Source organism: Tasmannia lanceolata, unplaced genomic scaffold, assembly GCF_043159265.1.
Source record: "Tasmannia lanceolata isolate RefF3 unplaced genomic scaffold, GAP_Taslan_0.1 ptg000007l, whole genome shotgun sequence".
NCBI lineage: Eukaryota > Viridiplantae > Streptophyta > Magnoliopsida > Canellales > Winteraceae > Tasmannia > Tasmannia lanceolata.
The window spans coordinates 19,075,635-19,084,152 of record NW_027518684.1 but is presented as its reverse complement, the minus strand read 5'-3'; positions in this window follow the sequence as shown (position 1 = coordinate 19,084,152).

The following is an 8,518-nucleotide window of genomic DNA, read 5'->3' as shown; positions in this document are numbered from 1 at the left end:
GAGGAAGGTGGTGGTGGCAGCAGCTCCTCCTCTCTTTCTTTTTTTTTTTCTTTGTTTTTTTTCTTTTGAAAATGGATGAGTTCTCCCTCCCCCCCCATGCAAGAACTCCCCTTTGTTTTATACTTAGGGTTATCCTAAGTCTAATCCTAGCCATCTATGTGGCATCCTCTTTTTTTTTTTTTGTTGAGATGATCTCCACCCTTGATCTCCTCCATTGCCTTTACAAACCCTAGAAAATCTCTTTCTCCCCTCATCCTACCCACACATTTTCTTTGTTGATCCTATGGCTTATAATCATTGCTTCTCAAGCAAGCAATGCGAATATCCAAAAATACCCTTAAGGATGGGTTGATTTCCTCTTTGCCCAAACCCTTATTTTGAAGAATGATATGATTGACCCCCCCCCTTTTATATTTCTTTAAGCTACGCCCGGCTCGAGCTCGAGACACGGGTTGGGATGCGACCTGGGTTGATTCATGAAGTTCGGGTTGAGATTTTCAACTGCCAATCGGGTTAGGCTCAGATTAATTCCATTTATTTTACGCCTGACCCCGGGATTTCATTCAGATACACGGGTTTAGGGCCCTGTCAAAATGGGGTGTCTACAGCGCTCAAATGATTAAACGTGCTGATGAACCTGTCGGCCATACTCCACTCTGCACGCTCCCGCGGGAGAGCTCTAATTGACTCAGCTATCCAAACCCTCATCACCTTGTTCGACATGATTCAACCTAATCACATATAGGATAAAATTAGAAGAGAGTAAAGATAACCTTGAATAACGAAATAATAGGGATAATTTTGATCAACCACATGGGAAGGATACGACTGGTGACACTGATTTTGTTCATCAATAATCATGGATGATCAATAGATCAGAAAGGTAGACCATGGCCACAAAATGACAGAAGTAGGTCATAGACTGGATCTCAAATCTGATGATGGATATTGACAACTGTATGATCAAGAGGATCAATAATGATAGATTATGGTCACAGAGACAGCGGACAAGCCATCAACCACATCTAAGACAGAGCATGCAAATAGCAAAACCTAACCCAATGAGTAATATCTACACATCTCATGGATCTATGGCATATCAAAAGAATGGGTACATAGTCGAAGGGCAACATACATATATGACATGGATCATGACATGGATCTGTGTACACAACAAGATGAACTCATGATCAAAGGGCAATAAATAGACCATGGCCATGAGAGTGACGAGTATGGACCATTAATCAGGTGACTCTGAAAGACTGTATATATGATCGATTAGACCAGGAATCCCTCACTGGAAAAGAGGGTTCTAATCTAACCAACCGACAAAACTGAGTATGCACACGAGATTCGTACAATCTGAAGACAAAATGACAGATATAGCCCCAACAACCGTAAAAGAGATACTATCGACTGCATCGAAGGAATGCAAATAGGATGAATCAGACATGGAACACCTACTGCAAAAGGGGGCCTGATCTGAACGACCGACTTTGACAAATAAGGTATGTACAAGAAGATGGCAAAACTGCACATCGACTGAGTGAGTAAGACGTACGATGGAATAATACAAGTGTACACTCAGAAGACAGACCATAGCCTATGATCAGGATAAAGACCAGGGAAAATGATTAACCATTTTGAAGACTGGAGAATGAAACTATGTAGCTAATAGTTAGACCAGAAAATTCTATTGACAGACAGACCCTGGTCTAACAGGTTAGCACAAAGACCGATCAGGACAATAAGGAATCAAGGACTGGACCATGGCCATGAAAGGTGGTGAACAGAACCGTCGGCTAGACCCAAAACTGAAAGAAGGAACAAACTGCACCTGATGATAATAGATCAGAAAAACTCACAAACATGAACCTAGGACCGGAATGACCATGCGATAAGAGATCACAGGGTAAATCATGATCTAGCTGACAACCGAGCAAGAGTAAGGGTCATCGATCAGGCCTGAAGGAATGCACGACCTCGATAGATACAGAAACCTAATCTAAGAGACAGGTCATAATCTAAGAATAGATATAATACATGCACGTACATATATACATACACCCTAACCAGGGGCACCAGCCCTAACCTGATCTAGCAAAGCCAAGAAAACCTTGACTCGAAAGTGTCTGTGAGTGTACTAGATAGCGCGGCGGGTAATCACGGTGTGACTTACCCTTCTACACTACATGGGTAGGCTAACTTCTATCCTAGGCTCACATATGCTGGTCGCACATGTTCGTCCTATATGAGTACATATATATAGTGTCCTAGCAAGGGTTCCCTAATTTTGGCTCTAAAGGGAGCAGCTAATATATATATACATAATATAATGAAATAAAGGTAGGGCCCGGGCATTTCTGCTGGGTACTATGCTTATGACCATACCCTTGATGTATAATGCCAGCACACCCAGCATTATACAGAGTATGTTCACCGCTCATCGGCTGCTGTAGAACACCAGCACACCCAGTGTCTACGGCTGCAGCTCCGGCGCATAGCTTGGAAATAGATACAACGGTTCCCTCAAGGTCATAATTACCCGTCTGGTACGCGTCATATCTATTCCCTGAGGCCAATAATGAAAACAATGAAAGAAATAAAGAATATGCCAATGTATGATGTGCAGTGTGTGAATCCCTTGTTTTAATTACGCACCTATCTGGTGCCCCTGGATTCTAACGATAGAATTCCCATTTAAAATGATTTTAGCTCAAATTTCTCCAAAGTTAGTAAAAATGGCATTTTATAGAGTTAGGCAATATTTCAAGAATTCCCCAGCAGAGTCGCCAGCCTGTGAACCCCGATCCGAGAGGACGGGTGCCGAGAGGGACGCGAGGTCCCCCTGCAATCCTCAAAGATCTCCACATGTGAAGGAGAGCTCTACCAAGGAACTCTCGAAATAGGTGACACTCTCATAGCATAGCATGAGTGGCGATACAAAACGAATGAGATACATCCTGATCAGGAGCCAAGGCTCGAAACCGAGATGTACCTAAAAATAACTCAGAGTCGCCATCCATGGACACGCCATGGAACCAAAACAAATGCTCTGTTTGCAATGGATAACCAGAGATACAAAAGGTCCGTGCCTGATGACGAATGGAGAAGGTCCGAAGAGCGCCCCCAATTCGCCCGAGTGCGAACACTTGGTCTCTTATGCCATTTATTATTAACCTTGAAGAATTTCAAGCGAAAATCATATGAAATGGGAACACGCATCTCCGAGAAAACGTCTATCTAATCATGCATGTCTCGGAGATGAAAATAAGCACACACAAAAGAATCGAAATAAATGTCACCTATGATAACTAGGTTATGAGTGACATGCCTAACTGGTGTCTAAGTTCTGGTGAACAAACACATACATGCTACAGCTAAAGGTATAGGTCTGCACAAGAAAGTAAGAAAACACAACAAAATATACAATATAACGACACAACAAATCCTAAGACTCTAAACGATTTAGCCCGAGTCCTTGGATGGTCTGATGTTCATCCAAAGAAGCCTACGTATCCCCGCCTCCACGAGAATCAAGGCAACGTAGTTCTTCGCACCTATTCTAAGCTATGATGCCTAAGACACCTAGACCTCTATCCTAGACTCGATCTAAAAGACCAGACTAGTTATTAAAGCTTCATGAACGATTATTTAGGTTTCAGTGAATTGTAGATTTTAGGACACCCTATATGCCCTAGCTAAATGCAGGTTAGCCCTAAGCTAATGCAGGTGGTTCCTACAACCTATGTGTAACTAGGCTGTATTCCCTAAGGAAAACAATGGGATCACTAACGCATCTTAGACCTAGTCATCAATCGGTGATGTGAATCGCCAACTGACCGGACGGAGGCGCTCCTATAACTCTAGGACAAACCCCTAACTCTAAAGCAATCACAAACAAGCACACAACAAATCAAATACAAAAACCTAACTCTAAAACTCTCTATCTAGGACAAAGTCCTAACTCTAGAGGAAGATTTTTCGAAAACAGGTTTATGAAATATTTTTGTACCTTTTTAAAGAGTTTGAATGGTTTATTTACAAAGTTTGGCTGGACTTGGGATGAAGATCCCAAGCTGCGCTACGTACCTCGGAAGAGGATCAAGCCAACGTAGTTCGAAACGAACTCTCAAACTACGCTTCTAAAATAAACACTCAACACTTCAGATTTTTTTAAGGTTTTCTTATATTTTCAAATGTTTTTGATATTTTTAAAGTTTTTAAATGTTTTTGAGTTTCAAATTTCTAATGTTTTTGGATTTTAAAGCTTTTCCAATGCTCTAAACCTTTAAATGTTTTCAATCTTAAAGGGGACACGCAAGTAATACCATAAACTAAGGCAAAGCCTTAAAGCAAAAAGGGGAAACCCCAAACAAGCAACAAAGGTCTCAAAGAGACGATCCACAACAAGAAACTGGCGTCTCAAAGAGACAAACCACAACAAGAAAGATAGTGCCCCAAGAACAGAGAAAACAATCTAAGATCCCAAGCAGGGAAGGCTCTATATGACTGAGTTAGTCTCAAACAAGGATGAATGACAACAAATCTAAAGGCGAACTACCAACTAACACACTAAAAGAGAAGAGCACAAATGAGTCAGAGACTCACTAAAAACACTACCAAGAAAGGGGTAAAAATGAGTCAAAGACTCGCCAGGAGGAAGGGTTATTCTAACATGAGGCTAGGTAAGCCTCCTAAAGGAGAAACTCTCTACAGGAGACAAGGCTTGTCTCCGAGACACAAATGACGTAAAAAGGAATAAGAGACCCTGTGCATATTTGGCAAAGGTAAAACACCCAACCGGGCCGGACAGCTACCTAGCCCTAGGGTGCAACAAATGTGCAACCCAATACCCATAAGGGTAGGGGTATGCTGCCAAGCCGAGTAAGGTGTTCTCCCAAAACCAAACGACGCACAAAGAGGAGGTTTAGCAAGAGAATGAGACCGGGCGGGTCTAAAAGGAATAAGAGACCTTGTGCATATTTGGCAAAGGTGAAACACCCAGCCGGGCCGGACAGCTACCTAGCCGCAGGGTGCAACAAATGTGCAACCCAATACCCATAAGGGTAGGGGTATGCTGCCAAGCCGAGTAGGGTGTTCTCCCAAAACCAAACGACACACAAGGACGAGGTTTAGCAAGAGAATGAGACCGGGCGGGTCTAAAAGGAATAAGAGACCTTGTGCATATTTGGCAAAGGTGAAACACCCAGCCGGGCCGGACAGCTACCTAGCCCTAGGGTGCAACAAATGTGCAACCCAATACCCATAAGGGTAGGGGTATGCTGCCAAGCCGAGTAGGGTGTTCTCCCAAAACCAAACGACACACAAAGAGGAGGTTGGACAAGTCTCCTATATACAAAGGAGGGGTATGCTACTCGGACTGAGCAAGTCCCCTAAGGATGGGCTTGGGCTAGCGCCTTCATCGCCCTCGCAATGAGAGGGGATTCTAGTATCTAAAGAAATTTAACAGAAATCCATAAGACTGTGTTAGTCTATCAAAAAGAGAAGAAAAGGCTACCAGATAATCGCAAATTCCATTTTATTCCTATAAAAATAAATCAAGTGCTAAGCAAAGAAGAATTTTCAATAGAAGAAATACACAATCTATAGCAATCATAAAATGATAAACAACATTAATTAGTCCAGACCAGCCGCTGGATAGCCTAATAAAGTAAAAGAAAACAATATCAAACACTTCTATGCCCAACCACAAACACCACCCCAATATGGGGATGAAATCAGATGATGCTAAAGTAATCATCTGATATCATAATACACATGATAATATTCCTACAAACCGCCTTGAGATCAGACAGTACTCATGTCGATAATATCGAATAGAGTAGTCATCTGATCTCCTTCTTTCCTAAAACAATTTATTTAAATAAAAGACAAGTTTATGAACCTCAAGAGAGTCTTACCTGAGCAGTCCATTTATTATCATCTTCAAAACCTAACTCAAAGATTAGTACAAGAGAAGAATATATATAAAAAATATCAAAAGATTATGATAATTCCAATTTATTAAAAATTTCAGTGCATACATGGGACATCAACTTGTGCAGATCCAAGTGTGAAGCGGTGAGCCATAAAACATAAAGACGGGCTCCAAGTAACCTTATCATTGCCCAGAGAAGGGCTCTTTTTATAAAAAAAAATGGTTAAAAGAAATCCAAAAGGTTGAGTAGGCCTACTAAACAAAGGAGGGGAGCGCTACTTGGATTGAGCGAGTCTCCTAAGGATCAGCCTAGGAAGAAACATCCCCCAAGAATCAGCCCAGGAAGAAAACCCGATAAATGATATTATAACTAAAAGGTTACATCGGTTAAAACTCGATTTTGCTAATCAGGGTATAAGAAAAATAACATCTAGTAGATTCTTCCACTCTTGCAGTTAGAAATGCAAGCTACCTTAACACACGGATAACAACAAGTAACCTTATACCTGCTGTCATTAGCTGGAAAACTCAACATATGTAGCACAATTATCGATATTTCTAACCTTCATGCACACAAATATGTTTGACTCCTTTCATTAATATTCCATTCCTCTTTAATCCATAACACTACACAGGGTCTAAGCTACCCTCCAACTTTTCTACAAACAGCCCAATGAATTGGTAAATTTAAAAGAACATTATTCACAACATGCTCTCAGATTTCAACCTAAAAGATGAGACAAAACTCCAAGTCATTTAAAACTCCTAGATGAAAAACAAAAATTCACAAGGAAAAAGCTAGAAAGGGATTCAAAATGCAATATCATTTGAGTTCTAAAATGCCTTAATACCCCATTTCCTTCAGTAGGCCAACTAAAAGAAATGCCAAATAAGAAAAGCGGAACGAGCATAACCCAAGTTGTAGGGAAGTTGTCCTTATAAAGCACAATCGAAGATCAATTAAGGCATGCTTATTTCAGCAGGAATTTCCGAACATCTCTTTAAAAGGAAATACGATGACCACACTATCAAATTATACTCACTCATTTCATTTTTCATGGTAGCCAAAGTAAGTCCTCATACCCATACACCTACATCTTCACATATGGACACACAACTGCAATGGACACAACTCCACACACACACACACACCCACACACACACACACACACACACACATATATATATATATATATATATATATATATATATATATATATATATATATATATATATATATATACGTGCACACATACACAGCCACCTATGCACATATACACCCACAAAACAATAGCTTACACGCTTGAGGACACAAGGATCCATTGAAACGTGCACAGGCACCAACACTTACAAGCTCACATATACAGATGCATAAATAGACCACCTACCAGGGCACATAAGCGCCTTGCCTCAACACAGTTAACTAGTTATACACTAAATGAACAAATGGACATACCAAACAAGCATGATTATTGGAGGAAGAGAAAGGAAACAAACTAAACTAGCACACCCAATGAATATAGATACACAGATATCTTCCTGCTAATCATTCTGTATCATTCCAAAAATTATAATCTTCACATAACTTTTCTCAAAAATCATGAACTCATCAAATCCTGACTACAGATATCAAGTTTTTATTTTAAACATTGGATTATTAAGAAAGGATTCCACACAGAACTTAAATGCATTCACTTACATCACAGAAATTCACACTCGAGCAAAACATATATTCGAGACACATCGTAAACTACCAAAACTCTTAAAAGAAAACGACACAAATTCAATTTCAGAAAACTGTCTAAAAAAGCAGGCTCAGCATTCAATACCAAATCGAGAAGAAGGGCTTACCTTTTCCAGAACAGAACTTCTAAAAAGAAAAAAATTGATAATTGCCACCCTTCAGATTCGCATAGCTTCTTCACAGCTTGCTCTAAAACATCAAGATCCTATCAAAATCCCCCTTTTACAGATCCAATTTTGGATGAGGATTTGCCAAGATTTGAGGAGAAGATGGGGTTGAAGATGATGAAGGGGGTTTTGAAATGGATTTGGTAGAAATGGACTGACGGTTGCAGATGGGGCGGTGGCTAGGAAATGGGGTTTGTGAAAATGAAGGGGATGGTGGTGGTGACGGAGGTTTGGCTGTGGGGAATCTAGATGGGTTTGACACAGAAATGAAACGGGTTTTGGAACGGGTTAAGCAGAGAATAGGAGATGGGTAGTGATGAGGCGAAGTGGGGCTGCGATGGTGGCAAAATGGGAGTAGGGGTGGTCGGAGATGGGGTATTGACCGGAGAATATGGGTACCGGCCGGAGGAGAGAACGGGGATGAAGCCGGATTAAATGGGGTTACAACTTTCAGGTTTAATGGAGGAGGGTTGACGGGGGTTCTGGGTTAGAAAATGGTGGAGAAGATGGTTTTTGGTCGGATTCCGGCAAGATTGCCGGAATCAATGGAAGTGGGTTTGGGTCCTGGGTTTTTAGAAGAAAAGGATAAATGGAATAAAACGAAAGAGGAAGAAGATGGTGGTATGGAGGTGGTACGGCCGAGAAGGGATTATGGAGAGATGGTGG